Below are 25,397 nucleotides of genomic sequence, written 5' to 3'. Positions count from 1 at the left end.
TATTTTAGGGCGTGTGTTATATACCCAAGTTATGACATTTGCACTTTTTGGTTATAACCTATTTTGGAATTAGTGATGATTTGGTTATGACTTATTGTGGTGTTGGTTACTTATTGTGATTATTATTTTGATTATGATCGAAAATGTCTTTGATTATACCTTATGCTGTATTTGGTTATGACTAATTATTTTTTTTAGTCATAACATTTGTAATAATCAGCACCATAAATATCATAATTTGTATAAGCATCACCCATTTATTATATAATTTTTTTGATAAATATTACAAAATTTTGTAGCAAATATTAACTACTTTTTTGATAGTGTTATCATAATTTATTATTAAATTTTATTTGTTATAACAATTGTGATACAGTTATTTATTTTTATGGTAGTATTATTATTATTATTATTATTATTTTTATAAAAACGTTACTCAATCAAAATAGATTATATTATATTCCAAATTATTGAGTAACATTTTGATAAAAAAAAACGTGTAAGATTATCATAAAAATATATAAAAAAATTTAACATGTTAATTTCATTTTAGAAATTGAGTTACAAGTAGGAAGTAGTGGCTATGGTAGTTGCAAGTTGGGAGGAAGAATAATTAATGGTTGGTAGATGAAAAGAGATATAAAAAAATTTAAAAAAGAAGGTATTTTGGAGATTTATTTTCACTTATAGGGGAGGTCAGTGTAAATTTTAAAATTTTAAAAGAAGTTTTTATAATTGTTAGAAATTTTGGAAAGATAATTGTAATTTATCTTATAATATTTTATTTATTTTTTATATATTGAAATTCGTTTGGGAAGTGAATTCACTTTTTAACTATTTTAGTCTTGAGCTAAAAAACCTCGTTTAGAAAGGATTTTTAAAATTTTTAATTTTTTATAAAAAAATATATAATAATTATAAATTGAATATTATATTCTATCTTATTAAATTAAAAATTTTATTTTATTTTTTTATAGTTAAAATAGGGCTCAACCTACTCAACCAAATCTTCGCAAACGAAGTCTAAGAAGGGTAATAAAGCAAGTCAAAGTCAAATTCAACTTTTGTTTATTTTAATACATCAGTTGAATTTTTACAGACAGTCAACTTATCAAAACTGTACTTTCAAATCAAACTCTTTTTAGTTGCAAAACCAACACAGATTACCTGTCATTATGAGGGCATCTTTGTCAAGACTGTGAACCTGGTTCTAAAACAACTTTTTTATGTTTTTAGATTGATGGTTCAAAAACAACTTGGTATATTAAAAATTAGGAGAGATTTCTTTCTACTTTATTGTGTGAATTGAAATGTATTGTTGGACTTGTTAAACTTATCAGAGGTCTTATTTTGATAATTTGAATTTTTCAATATATAGAACTCATTAAGTATTCTATATTTGTAAAAAATCAAGTTAATCAGATATTGATAGTCCCTTAATCGGAACACATTTTTGTCAATGATAAATATGATTTTAAAAATAAATTATTAATAAACATATGTTCCGATCAAGGGACTACCAATGTCTTATCAATGTGATTTTTTTGCAAGCATAAAATATTCATCGAGTTTTATATATTAAACAATTTAGATCATCAAAATATAACCCGTAATGAACCTTCCAAATTTAATAATATAATTCAATCTATACCGTGAACTGAAGAGAACCTCCCCTTAAAAATTCGGACTTTTGACAACTCGGATGTTTTGGGTCTGTTTGGTAACGTTTACGTTTTCAGTTTATATTTACAAAATTTTTAAAAACTGGTTTTTGTTTATTTTTAAAAAAACATAAACTACAAACGCATTTGGTAATAAAAAATTTAAAAAAGAGTGAGAAATGGCAAGTGGCGGTGAAAGACGGTGGTGGAAAGTGGTGGCGGAAGACGGTGGTGGAAAGCAGTGACGGTAGGTAGCGGGTGGTGGCGGGTGGGTGGTGATGGTGGGTGGGTGGGTGGGTGACGGTGGCGGGTGGTAGCGAGTGGGTGGTGGTGGTGACGGGTGGTGGCAGGTGGGTGGTGGTGGTGACGGGTGGTGGCAGGTGGATGGTAGTGGCGGGTGGTGGTGGTAGGTGGGTGGTTGGGTGACGGTGGAGGGTGGTGGGTGATGGATAGTAGCGAATGGGTGGTGGTGGCGGCAAGTGGGGTGCGGGTGGTGGTGGGTGGGTGGTGGTGGTGGTGGGTAGGTGGCGGGTGGTGATAGTGGGTGGGTGGGTGACGGTGGCGGGTGGTAGCAAGCGGGTGGTGGTGGTGGTGGTGGGTGGGTAGCGGATGGCGGGTGGTGGCGAGTAAGTGGCGGGTGGTGGTGGTGGTGGTGGGTGGGTGGGTGACGGTGGCGAGTAGTAGTGAGTGGGTGGTGGTGGTGGTGTCGGGTGGGTGGCAGGTGGTGGTAGCAGGTGAGTGGTGAGTGGTAGTGGCGGGTGGTGGATCGTAGTAGCGGGCGGTGGGTGGTGGCGGATGGATAGCAAGTGGGTGGTGGTGGCGGCGGCGACGACGAGGGGTGGGTGGTGGTGGCGCGTGGGTGGTGGTGGCGGGTGGCGGGTGGTAGTGGTAGGTGGGTGGTGAGTGGTGGTAGCAGGTGGTAGTGGAGGGTGGGTGGTGGCGGCGGCGGAAGACGGTGGTGAAAAATGGTGGCAGGTGGTGGCTAGTGTTGGCTGATAAAAAAAAAAAAAATTGAAAAACTCAAAACGAAAATACATTTTTTGAGTATATTTTTTGACCAAATTTATAAACTGAAACCACTGATTTGTAAATAAAAAATTTACTGAACAAATTTTTATTTAAATTTTTAAAATTCTTATAAATATAAATAAAAAATTAAAAACATAAATATTACCAAACTACATCTTATTATTTCCGCATCATACCGACCTAAACAAATGACATTTTAGAAGTTGGCAAGCAAAACCCAAGTAATACATATATGGCCAATCTTACAAAAAGATGTCAGAAAAAAGTTTTTCTTAATTTTAAGCAAAAATTGTTATGAGTTTGAGAAATGTTTTAAAGCATACATTTAAAAATTATTATTTTTAATTTTTTAGATTCACTTAATCTACATACATTTAAAATATATAAAATTTGTACTATTTTTTTTATTTAAAAAAGCCATTAAATATTATATATATTTTTTGAATTCAATGAATTTTTAAAAGATTTTTTTTTTTTTATAAATTAGATATTTTTAAGTGTATCTAGATTAAATGAATCTAAGAATTATTAAAATATTTTAAAAATATATATATATGAATTAAAAATTTTAAAAATTATTTTTAGAAACTCTAAACTAAACAGAATTATAAATAAAATAAAATAAAATAAAATCCGAAGATATTGTTGTGATCCAAAATGCAATTTTCTACATTTGTTTGTTTTTACTAAAATACTATGTCGATGACAAAAATATGAACCAGAACATTTGACTCAATAATTAGATAATACCATTCATAGTATGAAATTTCGAGTTCAATTTCTATATAAAAGAGTTTGAATGGCCATCACAATCCCCAGAACCAAAAAAGGGGCTCCATATGTTATAAGCTTATTGAAGCCACGTGACGATAAGCACGTGATACCTACCATCAGAAAACAAAAGTGTACCAATGTTTGAAGCTTCCTCGAAATTTCGCAGTCTCAAATAATGTGGATATCGTAGCCTTTAGGCAGTTATGGGCTGTTTTGTCTTCAAATATTTTTCAGACCCAACAACAGAGAGGACAAAGCAATTTCTCACACCATATCAAAAGAAAAATTCTCAAACCAGATATATAAATAGAATTTAGGGGAAATTACAAAAAAATAAAAATAAAAATTCTAAGATTTGACACTTATAATAAAATAAACTTGAATTTATAATTTTATTAATTTAAATTCTATTCTTTGGATTTATTTTTAATCTAAATCATCTGTCCATTTTTGTTAAGTAAAACCATAAGAAAAAATATATTTTAGTCATAAAACTCAAAGTAGGTGTATAAAAAATATCTAAAATACTTGTTTTCATTGAGTTTAATGACTAAAATATACTTTTTTCTACAATTTTATTTAAAAAAATAAAAAATGGTTCAAATTGAAAATAAATTAAAAAATTTAAATTTAAATTGATAAAATTAAAAACTCAAGACTATATTCTAACTCAAACCTTTGGATTTTTTTTTAATTTTTTATTTTATAATTTCCCCTAGAATTTCTATATATATATATATATATGTATATATTTCATACAAAAAGATAACTTAATAAAGCCTCGTTTGTAATTTTTTAGACTTTTTATAAGGTGAAAAAAATTAATATACTTAAAAATGAATTTTTTAATTGTATTAAAATTATGAATTATTAAGATATTTAATTATTTTTATTAACTTTTTAATTATAACTCAAAATTACCAAAGGACCTTATATCCCCCGCCCCGCCCCGCCTCGGGGCAAAAAAATACACACACACACACACAATAAATGCTATTAGTGGTGTTCACGAATTGCTTGGTTCCAATCGGTTTTGAGTATAATCAAAAATAAAATTGATCTTTATGATTCCAAAATAAGTATATTTTTCGATTTTTGAACTAAAAAGTTGAAGAAAAAAAAATTGTTTGGAATAACTTTTTATCTTTTTACGAAAAAATATGTACTAAGATATTGTATAAAATGATAAAATTATATTTTTACCCCTGCATGGTAGACTCATCAGTGACAGCGACAGAGGGTAGTGGTTGAAATGGTGCATGAGGCTTCATGGGTACTGTTGGGTTGTGGGGGTCCATCATGGGTCCTGTTTCGATAATCCAAATCGTTCAATGTGTAGAACCCGTTGAGTACTATATGTCTATGAGAAATCACTTTAATCGGATATCGATAACTGTGTGATCAAAACAGTTTTGTATGAAATTAATGGACGGTGAAAATAAATGGCTGAAAAAATTCTGATTTGATCACATAACTAATATCCGATCGACGTAATTTTTTACAGGCATATAGTACTCGATGAGTTCTACACATTGACGGTTCAGATTATCAAAACGAGACCCGTAGTGGGCTCCCACGGGCTCAACATTACCCTCGAACTTAATGAATATATACATCTAATTATTATTATTATTATTATTATTATTATCATTATTTTCTTCATTTGACAGACCAATACGTACTAAACCATCAATTCAATACCAGTGCTGTCCAGTCGTTGGTTTGTATTAAAATATCATGTAAATTAATTTTTTTATATTTTTAATTTGTAAATAGTGACAATTTTTAATTTTTTTTAATAACTTTTTGACTTTTAAAATTTTTTGTGGTATGCAAAATCAGGCCTAAGTCATAGAACTGTTGGAATTCAATCACAAACAAACAACAAAAGTGGTTTGATTTTATGGTTCTAGAATAAGGCCTTGTTTGGGGTACTCTAAAAAAGTTAAAAAATCACTGTTCTATTTAAGTCACATCATTTTATTTAAGTCACATTATCTCTCTACCATATCACTTCAAATTCAATCCATATTTCATAAAAAATCAAAAAATATACTTATTTATATCATCCTAAACCACGCTTAAAAAAATTATGCCTGTAAAAAAAAAAAAATGATTCTATCTATAAAAGCATTCTAAGATATTCATAAGCTTTGCATACAATTTTCATAATATTTTCCAAACTAATTTTTATCAAATATGTAAATACACATCAAATTTTTTGTATGATACACTAAGTGCTTCTTACATGTATTTATAAATATTATAAGCAGTGTATAAATTTAACAAATAGAGAACGGTTTGATTTGGTTTTTTTGAATTTTTTGAGCTGTAATTTGGGATCCGAACCAAATCAACGGTCCTTAATTACTTGAATATATAGAAACTTAAACATCTCAAAAAGTTAAATCAAATTATACAATTTGAACTAGTCCAGTTCAGGTTAACATTTCATTGAAATTTTTTAATCGCATTAATTAACACATCATTCGGTATATGTTTTTTGTTCAAAAAATTTATAATTTTAGCATTTTTTTTCAATATTATATATATATATATATATACACATATATACACTATAACATATAAGAGTTTTAGAGACTAAATATTTTGGTCTCTAAAAGTGAAAATTTTATTACAAAAAACATTTAAGAACCAATTTCTATCGTCATAAGGATAGTCGCTAAAATATCGTTTCGAAAATTTAAAAACAAGGCTTTTAACAACAAAATTTTAAAAATGTTACTAATAAATAGACTTTTAGGGACAAAATATTCTGGTCTCAAAATGATTTATTTTTTGAGACAAAAAATTTGATCTCAAAAAGATAAGAATTCATCACTAATGTCTAATTTTCATTACTAAAAATATAATGACGACACTTTTTATAACAAAAATATTTAATCCCTAAAAACTAATTTGTCTCTAAATTTTGATTTTTAAAACCTTAATTATTTGCAGAGATACATATATATATATATATATATATATTATCCCATCAAGATATCTAATTATTTTGGAAGAACATGTAAAAGACACTAATTCAAGCATACAAACAAGTGTCAATTTGGCAGTTACAAAATGAGGAAGGTAGTGAGAAGTTTCTCCTTCATTTGTGTGTGTTTTAATCCACAATGCAAAGCACTCATATTGCCTATAAATAGCTCATCCAATAGCTCACGACATAAGTGTTCTCTGTATTTCTCTTATTTTTTTCTCAAAATTTATTAGAACAAAGTTATTTTTACCATCATCCTGTTCGAGAAGTTAGATTGTTGTTAGAACAACTTTTTATTAGAATGGTAGCAGGTATAAATTTTATTCGACTTGCTTTAAACATTATCTCATTTTTTTACCGAAGTATTATAGAGAGTCAATTTTTCTACCAAGAATATCTTCGTGGGTTGGCTTCGCACATCCTCTTGGAAGATGAATTTGGTGTACACTACGGCGGAGTTTACTACCACACAAGCCACTATATATAGACTTTGCTACGATATTCTTAAAATATGTCATCTTTTCTTGGTATGTTATCAATAAATTTCAATATTTAAATAAGAATTTTACAATATGCTATCAATATTTCATCAAGCATGTGTCGCAATTTTGTTTTCATCTAAATTAATCTGCTAGCAAGGACAACTTTATTAAGTGCCTCCGCCCACATGTGTGCGCGCCAAACCCTAGCTAGTTTCGGCGAAGCTTCTCAATCTACTTCAACATGTGAAAACAATTACACAAGAAATTACAAAAAAATTATTGTACTATCATTGTACTTTCATTTCTACATCAATATACACTGGACGACGTATTATTCTCGTTTTACCTTTCATTTTTCTATATAAACTTTCATTATGTTATTACATGTAATAAATTTGGATGACTTGTCAAATATCTAGCCGTGTGCAATGCTAGAAAGAATAAGAATAATATTGCCAAATTCATTAAATACAAATAGTGGTTATACCCTTTGTGTGCTTTCATCGGAATTGATCAGGTACAAAGGATGCGATTAAGGTGGATTTCCATGAAATTTCTATGGATTGAGTTCCGAAAGTAGAATTGAAGAATTAGTGGCACTTCATTTTATATTTTTTTACTTTGAGTTTTTGGGCATCATTTGGTGTTGATATTTGATCCATAAGAACAACGTATTTTTTGTTTCCACTATACTACAACATTTTTTTAGTTTAGTTATATTTGAAATTGTCACAAAACTATTCTTCTAATGACATTTTTTAGTCTTGTGGCATTTTAAACAAATGTTATTTATACTCATGCCACGGTAGATACTAGTTACACCTCAGTGACACTTGCAAGTGCCACCACACCATCGTGGCTAAAGACTTTCAATGACACTTTAATGTCATGATAGGCATTATTTGTGACACTATAAAGCGTCATTAAAAAAAAATTAGTGGCACTTCAGTGACACTTGTAAGTGCCATTACACCATCAAGACTAAAAACTTTCAGTGAAACTTTAATATCATAGTAGACACTATTTGTGACGCTATCAAGTGTCATTAAAGAAGACTTACGATCTAAAAAATGTCAATATATGGATTTTTAATGGCGCTTGTTATGCCACAATTGATATTTTTAACAACTTCACAAATGCCACTAAATCCAATTCATTTGTGCCATTAAATGGATATAAGTGCCATTGGAACTTATTCTAGTAACACTTTGCAAAGGTACTACTATTATTACGAAATGCCACTTATATGTTCTTTTCATTGACACTTTTAAAAGTTACAACTAAGCATGCGTAAATGCCTGTAAAAATTGAATCAATTTTATAAAAAATTGAATATTAATTGTCACATCCTATATTAATTTGACATCCATTCATCCTGTAATATTTTCTTAATAATAAACAAATATTACCACCATAGGATCATCACATCAAAAACAAAAAAATAAAAAAATTCAAACCACAATCGTTTTTTTATCTAAAAATATAAATTTATTAATATTGCAATACAAATCATAATTGAAATTATAAAATATTCTACCACACTAACAAAGTTAAAGCAAAAAAAAAAAATAAAAGAAAATTATTCCAACCATAAGTTCTGAAAAGCCAGAGTGATATCCATCTTCCGAAGAGACAAATTATCAAAACAAATTCCGTTCCCAAATTCTCAATCTCACTTGTAAATATTCTTAGCTAGCATCCACAACTTGTAAAATCTATATCGAAAAGATAAACATATAAAGGTAATTGAAACTATATTAAGTAAATATAAATTTTTAATGAAATTAGTATTTACGAAAAAAAATATACTACAAATGGAGCAGACTAAGCAACATGAGCTCCAATAACTTGTTCAATTGTTTTGACAAATCCATATGATCGGATCAAGATCTCATTAGGTTTGACTGGCACTTGAATATGTTATCTCCCAATAGTCAGGTCCTAGCTCTTCCCCTATACTTCTTTAGATAGGTCTATGCTTTTAAGTACTCCAATTGCAACAGTTTTTGTTGGCCTAATGATACTTTTTAGAACAACTATTTAAGTAAATCAAGATTTAACTATTTAAGTAATTTTATATTTACAACTAATGAATAATATTTAAAAAGTAAAGTGCCGGAGTGAGGATGATCACAACTAAAAGTGATATGCATTTCTCTAGTAGATAAGCAAGCCACATGATTTAATCACTTAATTGGGACTATTTAAAAAGTAAAGTGCTAGAGTGAGGATGATCACAATTAAGAGTGAGGATGATCACAACTAAAAGTGATATGCATTTCTCTAGCAGATAAGCAAATCACATGATTTAATCATTTAATTGAGACTTTTAAAAATACCATGTTTACGGAAAAAAAAAAAACCATAGATGGGGCTTTAGAATCTTTCTTGAAGTGATGGTACGAAAAGAGATTAATATTATTTTGTCATCTTATTCATCCTTACAAACAGAAAAGGGTAAAAAAAAATTAAAATAAAAACAGAGCAAAATAATGCAAAATCCCACTGAAGCATTTAAACAAATACTTGCAAGACATTATATGAAATCACAACATAAATATAATAATAGTAAATCATAACTAACCTTTTATATTAAAAGATGACAATTAATAAATTCATAAGTTAAAAGATTAGTTTTTCCAGATTGTATCAAGTTTTATGCCTAAAACAATATCATAAATAAGTGACAAAGATAGAGGTATAGTGTGCATTTGATGAGAGTGAGAAAGAGAGAAAGAATACCTAATGAACTCTGATCGTAGATGATGAAAAAACAGCAAATTCGTGGTGTAGATGGTAGATAAGGATGGCATGAAAGATAAAGAATGATAAACCCTTGCTTCATTATTTGGCTCTCGCCTCTTTGTCCCACCAAAATCAAATTTGCTTCACCAATTTCAAAATTGTTGGACTTCCCTCTCTATCTCTATCTCGATTTGCTCTGCGGATTTTGCCTCATCACATTTGGTTTGTGTCACACTCCAAAATTTAGACAATTAAATATTAAATTAGAATTAAACCCCAATCCATGTTTCATCATCCAAATCCTAAGGGTGAAACAAAAATCTAAATGTTTTCGTCCCAATCTGGTTTAAGTAAATTTTAATGATCAAAAAAATATAAGGGATAAAAAAAAAAAAAAATTAACAAACGTCAACCAAACCATCCATCATAAATTCATGACTATCCAATACCTCCAACATTAAAGTAGTAACAAATAGTCAAAACAATTTAAATAATGTAAAGTTAGAAAATAACCTACAATGCCGAACTATCAAAATATTAAAGTCATAAAACAAATAAATAATAAATAAATAAACTAATATCGACCCTAAACTCCAAAAAACAAAAGAAGTCAAAAAGACATGTCTTACAACTGTAGTTATTTTTCGTCAACACCGTAGTCCCAACTAATCCTGCAAAGGAAGTTCGGCTGCGTTCAAACAGAATGCACCCAAGATGCTAAGAGACAAAACGAGTCAGTATACAAGTATACTGATAAGAGTAAAAGATTTGACACCCACGTGTCCACCAGACACAAACAAAGTACATTTAATTACAAGATTATTTCATTTTTACCCCTATACTTTGTCATGTTTTTCAAAGACCCCCCAGACTACTCTTATTTTCATGCGTACCCCTATACTATGTGAATTCCTTTCAATTTTACCCCTATCGTCTATTTCCGTCAAAGTAGTGGACGGAATGGGTGACGTGGCCCCCTATACTTTCACATTGAGGGAAAATTAAACGACTTGGTTGATCACAATCAAGTTACATACATTAGAGTTGCTTAGAACTCCCCAAATCGCAATTAGGGTTTTTAATGTGATCTCAAAATTCCAAAATCAATGCTGCAAGTGAACAACGGCTGTGAAATAACATTGAAATCAAAGGTTGAACGATGGGTTGGGTGTTAAGAAAGAAGAATAACGGTGGAGGAAGACAAACACCTGTATATGGTATGTATGTTTTTTTTTTTTTTTTAATGTTTTTTTAAGTTATTTTTTGTTGTTGTTGGAAATCACATGTGTTTGATGTTACTATTATTTTAGAATGGTCAAATCTTTGTTTATTTGTATGTGACATGGATTTGTTAATGAAATTTGTCAACTGGGTAAGAGGTACAACTATCCTTGAAAAGTTTTTCACAAACCTCCTGTAATACCCGGCTAAGCCCATGAAGCTGCGGACCTTTGTTACATTTGTCGGTGTAGGCCAATTCACAATTGCCTCTATTTTCTGTGGGTCCATTGAAATCCCCTCTTTGTTGATAACACGCCCTAAGAAAACAACTTCATCCAACAAAAACTCACATTTCTTTAGTTTAGCAAATAATTTCCTTTCCCTAAGTATTTGCAAGACAGTTCTCAAATGATGTTCATGTTCAAGTCTATTCTTGGAGTATATCAAAATGTCATCAATAAAAACCACAATAAATTTGTCAAGGTAGGTTTTAAAAATTCGGTTCATTAAGTCCATAAATGCTGCCGGAGCATTAGTCACCCCAAACGGTATAACAAGAAATTCAAAATGACCATACCTTGTTCTGAATGCGGTTTTCTCAACATATTCTGCCTTTACTTTCAACTGATGATACCCGGACCTCAAATCAATCTTGAAAAACACTTGTGATCCCTGCAACTGGTCAAATAGGTCATCAATACGGGGTAGGGGATATTTATTCTTTATTGTTACCTTGTTCAGTTCTCGATAGTCGATGCACAAACGCAAAGTTCCATCTTTCTTATTTACAAACAACACTGGTGCACCCCATGGTGAAGTACTAGGTCGGATAAAACCTTTGTGAAGTAGGTCTTGCAACTGTTCCTTTAGTTCTTTCATTTCAGTAGTAGCCATTCTGTAGGGAGTTTTGGAAATAGGCTGGGTGCCTGGCATAATCTCAATTGTAAACTCTATCTCCCTGTCCACCAATTCCCCTGGTAGTTCATTTGGAAACAAATCTGGAAATTCTCTAACAATAGGGATACTATTCAATTCAACATTTACAGATTATTCAGACAACACATAACACAAATAACCGGCAAATCGTTTTAAGAAAACAGATTTTTAGAAAAGAAGTGCCAAACATGGACTGCTTTGCCAGATACAGAGTCGCCACCTAAATATTTTATTTTGGGAAATTTAGGAAACCTTGACTCGTTTGCCTAAGGCCATGTGTCCGTCATTACCAAAGTTGCCTTGGCTCGGGAACTTGGGTACGATTGGGGAAGGTCACTTCGTGAGCACCCCCGCTCGCCCGATCAAAGATCGGCCTCTACTAACCATGATATCTATTTTTGAAAACATTGTGTGTTCTTATTCCGGTTATTAGCCTAGATTACTATGTGATGCGCGCAGCATACAAGTATAGACTGGGTCGCCTGAATTGGAACAAAACATTTCATGTTTGTTTTTGGAAGATGGTTTGCTACTCGCAAGTAGACTTAAAATGTAGATTTTGCCACCCTCGGGTGGGCTTAGAAAAGATGGTTTTGCCACCATCTAGTGGGCTTAAAACAAACAGTTGATGATTTATTCCAATCCAGATAACCCAACCTTCACCCACAAGCATTCAGGCAGTTATATCACGTAAGTATATAGCCTCATGGTAAGCATGCTATTCGTGGCAGTCACTCACACGCATGCAAGGATGCTAAAGCATAAAAACTCACCGAGTACTCCAAGCCAAAACAGAAACTACATTAGAAATCATGCATGATCCTAAGTATACAGAAATGCCTAATGCAACACATGCAAAAATGCAAACTATAACAGGCTCGACTATTCTAAACATGGCATATGAAATGCTACAACTAACATGTATTCAGCTTGGAATTGAAAATACAATGCAGTTAGTATGATGCGCCGAGCCCGGTGCATGCAAAACAGATGAATGAATGCAAACATGCTGTCATACTGTATGCTAATTGAAATATGCCCTAATCTAACCATCATAAGCAAGTAAATAAAAGGGAAGAAAGACGTGGGGTTGGAAGACATACATCACACGCACGCACACTTATTACAATTATGCCCTCGCGCAGAGGGTCTGAATAAATAATACAGTCCCGAATGAAAGAATATTACAGTCCAAATAATGTACAAATTCCTAATTAATTTACAAATTAACTAAGAAAGCTGTAAACTGGTATGCAAGCCAGGGACTGCCTTGACTCTGATGAATGATGCATGCCCGGGTTGCCTTTGCGCGGAAATCCATGACGATGCCCCAATTAGCCTCTGTTTACACCTGTTCTTGAAATGCGTGCCAAGCCTCGGAAGACTGCTGATTCTTGATTTGCTGCAACAGAGAGCAGGAAAGGGGCATAGCAATATATTTTCACAGATATATGCATGCCTCGATACTCGTGCCACCAATCACGCATATCGATGCATGATGGCCGAGGGGTCGAAATGTGCAATTCAATGTAGAATGAACGCACATATAAGCACAACAAAACCTAACTCCATCATGGGTAATCCAGAGTGTCGGTGACTTGGAATTGAGACACGTTCCATCACTCGGAGTACGGAACGTACCTCGTTTCCTGTGCCCGGGCTAACTCCTATCCCGAACACGATGCAATATGCATGACATGCATGAAATGCGACTAAGATACAATCCTAACATACACAATGTTATGGAATGGCATACTGTAGACACCCCATTTTTGACCGTCCTCAAGACTTGGACGTCATCGTTTGAACACTCGATGATCATCCTTGTTTGTGTTCGTTTGGAGTTCCCGGAGGTCTCGGCTACGTGCCTTGCCTCAGGATTTTCGAACTTGACTGTTCAGTGTCTGGTTTTGCACCAAACACTTGCATTTTGCCTTAGAGGGGCAGGGAATGCCTTGTGAGGCATCTCCACACACCACCGGCCATGGCCAGAGGCCACCGGCTGGTTTTTGCTGCCATCGGCAATGTATATTGCCGGTCGGCACTGTTTATGGTCGGTCGGCATTGTGTTTGGTCGGCCGGCCACTGTTTCTGATCAATCGGCCACTTTTCCTAGCCGAGACCTTTTCTTGAGGGAGCTTGACCCTTTTGAACCTTTTTTTTTAGCTTCTTGAGGAAGCTTGAACCTTTTTAGCTTCTCCAAGAAGCTTGACCCTTTTTTTAGCTTCTCCAAGAAGCTTGATCCTTTTTTTAGCTTCTCCAAGAAACTTGAACCTTTTGACCCTTTTCTTAGCTTCTCCAAGAAGCTTGCCTTTTTTTTAGCTTCTCCAAGAAGCTTGATCCTTTTTTTAGCTTCTCCAAGAAGCTTGAACCTTTTGACCTATTGTCTAGCTTCTCCAAGAAGCTTGACCCTTTTTAACTTCTCCAAGAAGCTTGACCCTTTTTTGTAGCTTCTCCAAGAAGCTTGGCCCTTTTGTCTAGCTTCTCCAAGAAGCTTGGCCTTCTTGGCCCTTTTGCTCCAAGCTTCTAAGAGAAGCTTGGCCTTTTTGGTCAAAGCTTCTAAGAGAAGCTTTGCCCCATTGGTTTCTCTATATAAGGAGAGCCTCTCCTTCCATTAGAGAGGTTAGAAAAATCTGATATAGATCATAGATATATCACTCCCTCTCTATATCTCCCTCTCTCTCTACATTTGTGTTGGTTAGAGGGCTCAAAAGGGTCTAGTTCTTGGCCATTTGAACTACACCTCCTAGCACAACACTTCCATCATCACTTGGAGGTTCTTGGGTCTTGTTTTCAGAGGTTGAGGGTTGCATTTTTGGGTCTAGAGGCTGCTGTCCCCTTTTGGCTACAAAGGTAATCCATTTTTCCTCTTTATTCCCTGTTTTTACACACCCATTTAGCCTGTCTTGCTTGCTGATTTGGGTTTTGTGTATAACATAAAAAATTCTGTTTTTTTGTATTTAAGATACTTCATTAGACCACTTTTGTGTTTGGGGTCGTTTACCCCCTCTTAGGCCTTGTTTGGCCCCATTTTGTGCTATTTTTGGTGAACTTCGGGACCACCTTGTTTGGGCCTCCTCACCACTGAAATCTTGAGGGATTTCAGTGGTAAGGATGGTGGTTTAAGGTTCTAAGAAGGAGAGGGCCATCCCCTCTCCTTGTTGTCTTGTTTGATGCCCTTTTTGACCTTACAAAGGGGCCTATATTTGCACACTTCTTGAGCTCGGTTTAGGCATTTTTCAGTGGGTTTTAGGACCCCCATAAGCCATTTCCAGAGTTGTTTTGGTCATATTGAATGTCTATCTTGCATGTGCTTAATAACTCCTTGCATGGCCCTCTAAAGTAACTCATCATTTTTGCATGCCATGGTTGCGTATCAGTGGTTATTTGGGCCTATTTTCACATGTTTTATTCACTAATTTTTGATGGTTTGGTGAGATTCCATGTGCATCATACACTTGCTTTGTATTCCTCTATTTTGCCTAGAAATGCATCTTGCCTTTGGACCACCATGCTTGCATATTTTGGCTTAGCTTTGTGAAGTTTTTGGTCATGTTTTAACATGCTTAAGGTCTGTATTGGGTCTTTAGATTCACATTTTCCATGTTTAGTATAGCCCCTTTGCATTTTGGCTTGTTGGCCTTAAGTGTGTGAGTATGTAGCATGCTTTATTTGCTTTGTTTCATTGGTTTGGCACCATTTGTAGCATCATTTCAGTCCCTTTGACATGCTTGTATGCTTGCCTTGGACACCTCTTTAATGCTTTGAAAGTTTGTGTAGCATGCTCCATGTTTTGGCATTTGTGCATGCCTTTGAATTTAGGTCATTTGGATGCCATCTAAGTGATCTTTAGGCCTTGTTTTAATATGCTAAAATTTTGTTTTTAGTCATTTAATTCATGCCATGTGTGGTTGCACTAAGTGTAGTTCAATACTTCTTTGGTGGGCCGTAGGAATTGGACAATATTTGCATGCATGTTTGCATATCATTTAGCCCTTATTTCATAGCACTATGGCCACTGTTTTGGGCCTAATTAGAGCTGCCCAAATCATGTTTAAGTCCATCTCTTTGTTTGTTGCATGCTCTCCTTGTATATTGTAGCATATTGGTGAGTTGTTGCATGTTTGAAATCACATGATTGAATGAAGTAACATGTTGGCTTACATGCTTGAATGCCTACATTAGCCTTGCACACTTGTTAGTCGCATTGCTCTATGCCTTGCATTTCTTGCATGCTCATTTGCATTGCCGTATTGCATGCCTAGTTAACATGCTTAGGTTGCATTGCATTGGCATGCATGCTTGGCCTCTTGACTATCCATGATAGAGGTTAAGTCCCCATTGGTTTGATTGTTTGCATTGCATTTGACATGGAAATGCATAACTTGGTCTCTTGGGCCATCACGCATTGAAATGCGCGATTGATGGTCCGAGAACCAAGGAGCATGTCCCTTTGAGTCACTAACATGATAAGGGACATGATTGGTGCATATATGCCTTGAATTGTATTGCCATGCTCTGCCTTGCCCTCTGTTGCTGTCAATTGCAGATTCTGCAGGAGCTTTCTACCGACCGGCAGTGCTAAGTGCCGACCGGCAATCCTCCCTCTACCGATAGATTCACCAATGGCCGGTGATCACAGGCCACTGCCGGTGGGCATTCTGCTCAGCCGATGGCATTCCCCAGTATCCAGAGAAGCAATCCTGAAGTTCTAGCAGCCTCAAGAGGAGTACAGCAAGGAAAACAGAGGCAGCCTATGCATGGCGGTGCACTTTCGAGCAAGACCCGAGCATGTATTGCATTGAGCTCTCTTCCCGAGGCGGTTTATCTGTTTTCCCTAGATTAGTTAATTTGTTAATTAATTAGGCGATTTGTAATATTTAATTAGCTTGTAGGTTAATTATCTGTAATATTTATTCAGTCCCCCCGAGCGAGGGCTAATTTGTAATAAGTGTGGGTGCGTGTGTGCATGTCTTCCAACCCCCACTTCTTTCTTCCTTTTACTTACCCGCTTTGATGGTTAGTATTAGGACACGTTTAATTTAGCATACCTTATGCAATGCATGAGTGCATTCATACATTTGTCTTGCATGCACCGGGCTCGGTGCATCATTCTAACTGCATTTGTACTTCAATTCCAAGTTGAATATGTGTTAGTTGTATCATCATCATATGCCATCTTAGAATAGCCGAGCCTGCTATAGTTACATTTTGCATGTGTTGCATTAGGCATTCCTATATAACTAGGATCATGCATGTGATTACTAACTAGTTTTTGTTTTGGCACGGAGTACGATGTAAGTATTTATGCTTTAGCATCCTTGCATGCGTGTGAGTGTTGCCATGATAGCATGATTACCATGAGGCTAGCTGCTTATGTGATATAACTGCTTGAATGCCTGTGGGTGGAGGTTGAATTACCTAAATTGGAATAATGCATTAAAACTATGAGTTTTAAGCCCACTAGATAGTGGCAAAACCATCTTTTCTAAAGCCCACTCGAGGGTGGCAAAACTTGCTGAGAGGGAGATTAATGATATGGACTTTGTGCCAGACAGATTTGGGCCGGGCAGAGTTGTGTCGGACAGATTTGGGCCGGACAGAGTTGTGCCGGACAGATTTGGGCCGGGCAGAGTTGTGCCGGACAGATTTGGGCCGGGCAGAGTTGTGCCGGACAGATTTGGGCCGGGCAGAGTTTGGACTGAGTGTGTGCCACCCCGGACCGAACAGAAACTGCTCGGCCAGGAAGTGACCAGTCGGACCAGGATGCTCGGTCCGAGGATGGTCGAAGCCAGACAGACCGAGTGACCGGCGCCCGGAAAGGCGTGGTCAGCCGAGGTAGTTGATTGACCGGCAGGAAGGCCGACCAAAGGAGGTACCCGGGCTAGGCTTTGCCGGGATGCTGCCTAGCCCGGTCCTCCATGTGTTTGTCCGGTTAGGCGCATGGGTATGAAGCATGGCATGGCCGTGGTAGAGCAGCACGGCTGCCGAGCTCCAGCTGTGAAGTCAGGCAGTTGAGATTAGGTGATGTTCAGCAAGGTCTATGCTGACAGATGGGATAGCAGAGCCACGTGTCAGGAAATGACTGGGAGTGGGTAAGGGGCTCAGAAGGTATATAGGCATGTCTGCGCCCCCCATACGGGACACACGAACACTCTGTAAGGAATTTCTTACACTCAAACACTCTCTCCCTTCTCTCTATCCATCCTAAGGTGTGTGCTAACTTGATCGTCGGAGGGTTTTTCCGGCCACACACCGCCGGGTAGCTCACCGTTACTTGCTCGCAGGTGATCGGACATCGACGGAGCTCGGAAGAAAGGAGTACGGGCTTGCCGGAATATTTGCTCCCCGTACACTTGCATTTTAGCCTACTTGCGAGTAGCAAACCATTTTTCAAGACAAACATGCTATGTTTTATTCCAATTTGGGCGATTCGGTCTATACTTGTTTGCTGTGCGCATAACATAGTAATTCTAGGCTAATAACCGGAATAAGAACACATAAACGTTTTCAAAACAAGATATCACGGTTAGTAGAGGCCGATCTTTGGATCGGGCGAGAGGGGGTGCTCATAGCTGACCTTCCCCAATCGTACCCAAGTTCCCGAGCCGAGGCAACTTTGGTGATGACGGACACGTGGCCTTTGGCACCGAGTCAGGGTTTCCTAAATTCTCCCAAAATAAAATATTTAGGTGGCGACTCTATATCTGGCAAAGCAGTCCATGTTTGGCACTTCTTTCAAAAAAAATCTGTTTTCTCAAAACGATTTGCCAGATTTGGACTCTTTGGTTCAGATTAAGAACCGTGACACAAATCGAGTCCGAACTGTAGCGAGGGCCCCACGCGGGCGCGTCTACACATACACAATGCAATAAGGTAATACACAATGCTATGAATGAAATGACATACGCAATGCAATAAGGTAATACACAATGCTATGGATGAAATGGCATACGCAATGCAATAATGGGCTTACACCAACATGAAAGAGCCTCAGCCACACTCACACAGGAGGCCATCAGACGAAAACAAGGCAACTCGAAACGCGTGCACGCGTGTACGCAAACCGAGGACCGACCCTCAAGCACCGAAATGCCACTCTAATGAGACATGGCAAAGACATGGAATATGGCACACTATAATGCAAAAATCAGAAGTAAAATGAGATGAAAAACAGCCTCAAAACCTGGTAAAATGAAACCCGATGCACGGAACAAGTCCCGAAACATGAATTTTGGCGCATGAAATGGCCTATAGCTATGCAATGCATGCATAATTTGAACATGAGATGAAAATACAGAAGCAAGGCAGCCCCTAGACAAGCATTTTTACAGTTCAAAGCATGGCCAAACAGCAAACACAAATAGGGCAAAAATAACATGCAAAAATGGCCCTAAATGTGAGATAATGAAACAACTCACAGCTGCTGACCTTAAACAGATTAAGGCCCTTCAACAAAGTTGAAGAGGGGCCCAAAATATGATCTTTTACAGTTTATGGAAAACCACAAAAACCAGCACAGGTATGGCTAAACTCTCATGCAAGAAAGGGGCCAAAAGATGGCCAAAGAAGCAAGTAGTGATTTCTGGCCTTAAACACAAAGGGGCCCTTCAACAATGTTGAAGAGGGGCCAAAAATAAAGCATTTTACAGTTGATGGCCGGACCCAAAACAGTATGCAAAAATGGCCAAAATGCTATGCAAAATGAGGCCCAAAAGAGAGATATAACATGAAGTGTATAAAAGATGCCTCAAACCATGAAAGGCCCTTAATGAAACATGAAGAATGGGCCAAAATAAGACTATTTTCAGTTCTGAAAAGAACCCAAAAACAGAAGCACAATGGGCTGCCAAATTATGCAAAAATGGGGACCAAAGAGGGGTATAATGACAAGTGGCACATGGAGGTCCCAAACAGTGCTGAGCCCTTCTTCAATGTTGAAGAGGGGCTCAAAATAAGCTCACTTACAGTTTACATCATGCTCCAAAACAGATCACACATAGGCTAAAAATACTATGCAAGATAATGGCATTCAAGAGGGTATTGAAGCAAGTGCAATATGGGGGCCTCAAACAGTGTTGAGCCCTTAATGAAATAAGAAAATGAGCTCAAAAAAATGACCTTTTCAGTTTTGGTCGGAGCTCAAAACACTAAGAAAAGAGGCTAGGAAAATGTTGCAAAATTGAGCTCAAAAGAGGGGAAATGATGCTTACCCTTGAAGACAAGTCTTTGGATGCTTCTTGGCTTGAGAAGTGATGTCTCCTAGCTGCTAGAAAGCTCTCCAAGCTGCTGGAAATGGAGTAGTGGTGGTGGTGCTTGGTGGTGATGAAGAAATGAGGTGTAGGACTTAGGAATCTTTCAAGGAAATGAGAGAGATAGAGGGAGCTATGATGCAAAAGCTCTTAGGGGAATTTTTTGTAACCTTTCTGACAGACCTGGCCAGCCAAGTATATACACCAAATAGGGGGAGAAAAGGAGGGAAAAAGTGGGGGGAAAACAAGCCAAGTTTCCCCCCAAAAGTTGTCCCCCCAGATACAGGTTTTTTGGGGGAAAAAAGTGTACAGCTGTAATGTACACATTGCAAGGATCATGGCCGGCTAGTTTTTGGAGCTTCAGGTGGCCGGCCGGCCACCCCCCATGGCCGGCCGGCCAAGGGTCAAAAGGGTCAAGAAGATTTAATGGCCGGCCACCAGAAATTGCTGTCCTCCCAGGTGCCCTCAACACAACCCTGTGGTTCAAAATTGTCAACTGTAAAACAAGAGAGAGAATAGGCCATTTTTAGGAAGGGTTCAAAAGGGTCAGGTGGAATTACTGGCCGGCCACCAACTTTTGGTGTCCTCCTACGTGTGTACATCACAAATATGTGGTTAAAAGTTCAAGAAAATGGCCCAAGGGTGTTCAACATTGGCTCGGAAGTGAGAAAAACGGGCGTCGGAGGGCGCCAGAGGATATATAACTGGTTGCTGAAACAATTGCTGGCCTCCCACCCTTCTACGGCCTTCCTGGTGATGAAACAGAGGTACCTGCTAAAAATGAACGAAAATCGATGCAAAACGAATGTTCGGGGGCCAGAACGCGCAGTTCGGGGCCCCGAAAACTGCCTGTTAAGCACCGAAAGTGGCACTCGACCACGAAGTGGGTCTCTCAGACCTTAGTGTCCCTCAAAAGGGAGTAAATAGGATGTACGCCAAAAACCGGAGCAATAGGAGATGGTTAAGCGGTCCCGAACCGAGGCACATGGCCTGACAGCTCCGAAAATCGGGAACCGGGCTCCGAAATGGGAAAAATGGCCTACAGCCACAAAATGTAGCTCACGGCCACTGAGAGATGGTCTACGGGACCTCTCCCTCCCCTCAGGAAAAGAAACAGAGAAAAATGATTCTGGTTCGCAAACCGAGGCAAGGCACAGAAGAGGGTTCGGAAATCTAGAGGCAGGGCTCACGGCCAAGACTCTGAAACTTCTGAACGAGCACATTATGCAATATCACCAAGCGCTCAACTGGTGACGTCTGAGTCTCAAGGTCGGTCAAAAATGGGGTGTCTACAGTTGCCCCTCTTTGACAGAACTCGGAAGTCACAAGTGACGGGAGTGAATGCCAAAGCCCAGAGACGACCCATTTTTGACAAGGCCGAAGACTTAGACAAACGTACAAGATAAACAGAGATGTGCCCGCAGGCAAAGGGGGCAAAATGCAAAGCGATATGCACAGGGCCGGAGGTAACTCAATGCTCATGCAAATGCCGCAAGCTGTAATGAAGCAAGTATTTGCAAATAGATGCAACAGTTTTAAGTAAGAATGCAAAGCAACAACTACATTTCATGCAGTTAAGAATGCGGAGAATCATTCGATTCTCGTCGCGTCTCACACGGAGAGGATACGATACCTGTGCGATTCGTTTGGTCACACTAGCCTCAAATGAACCGTACATACAATATCGTGCCTGTAAAAAGAGAAAAATTCAACAAGCACAATATGCTAACAACATATATTCAATGTGATTCCGAAAGTTTGACACACGCGGTGCCGGCGAGTGAATGCATCGCGATGCGAGAAAGGAACATGCGTGACAACGCATGCTCAAGCACAGAGGTATGGCAATATCAAGAAATGTGCATAATAATGCAAGTATGCTTATGAGAATGCAAGTTATGTGCATGATAGTGCAAAACGAGCATAAATCAAGGTGCCCGTTTGTTACGAAACAACGAGCAAGGAAACGCGTGTTTCGGCGAAGGCGACTCGATCACGGCCTCCGATTCACTTCCTGGAAAGGCTACAACACATTCAAAAAGGATACATCTTGATTTCGATGAATAATGATGAGACACATGTTAGAACTTGAAGCTGAAGTTCCGGCGGAGCAATTTCGCGACCGAAAGTGCATTTCTCTTGAACTTTTTCAGGTCCTGGGAACTCCAATCCTCCTCAAAATTTGCAGAGAGCTAGGTGAGCATGTGCGAAACATGGCCAGCTAGTTATTTTCCCAAGGGGAGGTGGCCGGCTAGTTTTTCAAAAAGAGAATAGCCGGCCGGCTAGAAAAGGTGGCCAGCCGGCCACCTGCCCAAATCCGCGGGCAATTTGGTCTTTTCACCTTCTTCTATATATATCCTCTCACCCAAACACTTTGAGCTCATAACATCAGCCATGAAATCTTCTCCTCTTGCTTCCCAAGCCATTTTCTCCTTCAGATCCGGGTTCTACACGCGTTTTCCAACGCTCCACGCAAGTTGTTTTCGCGAAAACATTCAGTTTCAAGCACTTTGAACTGATTAAATTTTGATTTCGGGGCTTCTTTTCTCATTTTCGCCACTTGAGGTGAGTTTGTCTCAACATTTGGAAGATTTTCTCAGGAGTTGACTTTTGTTGACTTTTGCATTTCCCGAGAGTTGACTTTTGTTGACCTTTTCCAATTTTTGCCCATTTTCGATCATTTTTGCTCCTTTTGCAGATTTGTTGAAATGGCGGGTAATTTTCCTCATGGTGGAGGCTCTCCAGGTGCCGGGGATGATTTTAATGTCATGACTTTGCCTCCGAGGGTTCGACCCTTTATTCCCGAGAGGTATGCCCCACATGTTCTTCCCCGGGCCACTTTTCGTCACTTTACTGACTTTGATGATCGAGCACCCGGGGATCTACTTCTGCGAGAGCCAGAGCATCACCTCTCCTATGAGGCACGAGAGGTATTTACTTTATTTTTTGCATTTTTTCGTGCATTTTGTGCCTTTGCCATGCTTGAACACACAGTTTAGCCTATGACATAGTACTTTGTTTGCATCTTGAACATGTAGCTTAAACACTTGAATTTCTGAACACTCGGCTCATTAATTGATTGCGAACGCACGGTACACATTAGTTAAGAAATGAACACACGGCTCAAACACTGATTTGTCGAACACACAGCCCAAATTTGAAGGTGAACACACAGCACACACTGACTAAGAGTAGAACACGCAGTCCAAACTCTGATTTTCTGAACACGCAGCCCAAGTTGAAGGTGAACACATAGCCCACACTGATTGAGAGTAGAACACACAGCCCTAACTCCGATTTTCTGAACACGCAGCCCAAGTTGAAGGTGAACACACAGCCCACACTGATTAAGAGTAGAACACACAGCCCAAACTCTGATTTTCTGAACACGCAGCCCAAGTTGAAGGTGAACACACAGCCCACACTGATTAAGAGTAGAACACACAGCCCAAACTCTGATTAAGAGTAGAACACACAGCCCAAACTCTGATTTTCTGAACACGCAGCCCAAGTTGAAGGTGAATACACAACCCACACTGATTAAGAGTAGAACACACAGCCCAAACTCTGATTTTCTGAACACGCAGCCCAAGTTGAAGGTGAACACACAGCCCACACTGATTAAGAGTAGAACACACAGCCCAAACTCTGATTAAGAGTAGAACACACAGCCCAAACTCTGATTTTCTGAACACGCAGCCCAAGTTAAAGGTGAACACACAGCCCACACTGATTAAGAGTAGAACACACAGCCCAAACTCTGATTTTCTGAACACGCAGCCCATTTACATGCACACAGCTTATTCATTTCATTGGCACACAGCTCATTCATTTCATTGGCACACAGCTTATTCATTTTTATACTGACACATGTGTTCATTCTGGATACAGGTTGGTTCTCGCAATGTGCGGAGATATGGCTCCACCGCTGCGAGAGATTGGTATACCGAGCTCCCGGAGGGTGTCCGGGATTTAGTAGACCTGGCGGGGTTCGGGGCCTTCTGCATGGGATTATCGCGTTGTCCTGCCAGGAGGACATTGATGGCCGCTTTGGTGGAGAGATGGTGGGACACCACCAACTCCTTTCATTTTTCCGCCACTGGGGATTTGACTATGACCCCGCTGGATTTCGCTGTATTGACCGGCCTGGACATAGGAGGTTGGTCCATTCCTTATGACGAGGACATGGACGAATGGGAGGCCGCTTGGATACACTTACTGGGGGCCCGCCCGCCTATTGACAGGGCTTCCGGGAGAGTCCGATATACTTGGTTCTCTTCCCATTTTCGGCGGGTGGAGATGGAGCCCGGGACTCCTGAGGAGACAGAGCAGCATGCCTGCGGTTTTCTTATGTTCCTCTTCGGGACTACTCTGTTCGTCGATAGAGGGAACACGGTTGGGCTGTATTTGTTGAGCGCTCTAGTTGACCTATCACAGGTCAGTCGGTACGACTGGGGTGGTGCCGGCCTGGCTACCCTTTATTGTTACATGAGCGCGACCTCCCGCGGGCAGAGAGACTTACTTGGCGGTTACTGGAGAGCCTGGGAGGTACTTTCTGTCCTCTTGATTTACATTTCTGCTCCTCATTACTTGTACATTGCACACACAACGTACTTTACAGTCTGTATTTTGCCCTCAGCACTTTGTATTTACATTCTGCACTGTTTTTCTTAGTTATGGGTCTACGTATACTTCCCAACGTTAGCCCTAGAGTTGGAGGTGGCAGGGCCCCTCATGACCCCGTACTCGCTGGTGTTCGAGGGCCAGCACCGGCCCAGACCTCGAGAGACTCTCCTTTATCTACGGCAGTACTTTGACACTGTGCGGCCATCGGAGGTACTTCAGAACTCTCAGTCCCTTCCATTTTCATCTTTGATTTGCCACACATATTCTCGATTTTTGATTGGTTTATGCACTTGTTATCCGCAGATCACATGGCAGCCCTGGGCACCCTTGGGTGATGGTCTCCGATTTCAGTATGCCGGAGGATCGGGTACCTCCCAGTACAGGCTCCTGCTCGAAGGACCGGTTGGTAGAGCATGGTTTTTGGGGGAACGCTTTTTACGTCAGGTGTGGGGGTACCTTTCTCAGGATCCTCCCGCAGCACCTCCAGTCAGTATGCGGACTGCTGATAGGTTCTCTTCCCAGGATGTAGTTAGTGCTATACTGGGTACCGATGCGTTGTTACATCTCGAGGAGGGGGACTACGCCACTTACCGTCATACATACCTGATGCCTCCATTGACGGGAGTTCGCACCCCAATGGCGAGGTCTGCTGGTATGCCATCCTCTAGCCAGG

Source organism: Camellia sinensis, chromosome 10, assembly GCF_055761805.1.
Source record: "Camellia sinensis isolate YWXY chromosome 10, ASM5576180v1, whole genome shotgun sequence".
In the NCBI taxonomy this organism is placed as follows: domain Eukaryota; kingdom Viridiplantae; phylum Streptophyta; class Magnoliopsida; order Ericales; family Theaceae; genus Camellia; species Camellia sinensis.
The sequence above is the reverse complement of the archived record's forward strand: the minus strand, read 5'-3'. Positions refer to the sequence as shown.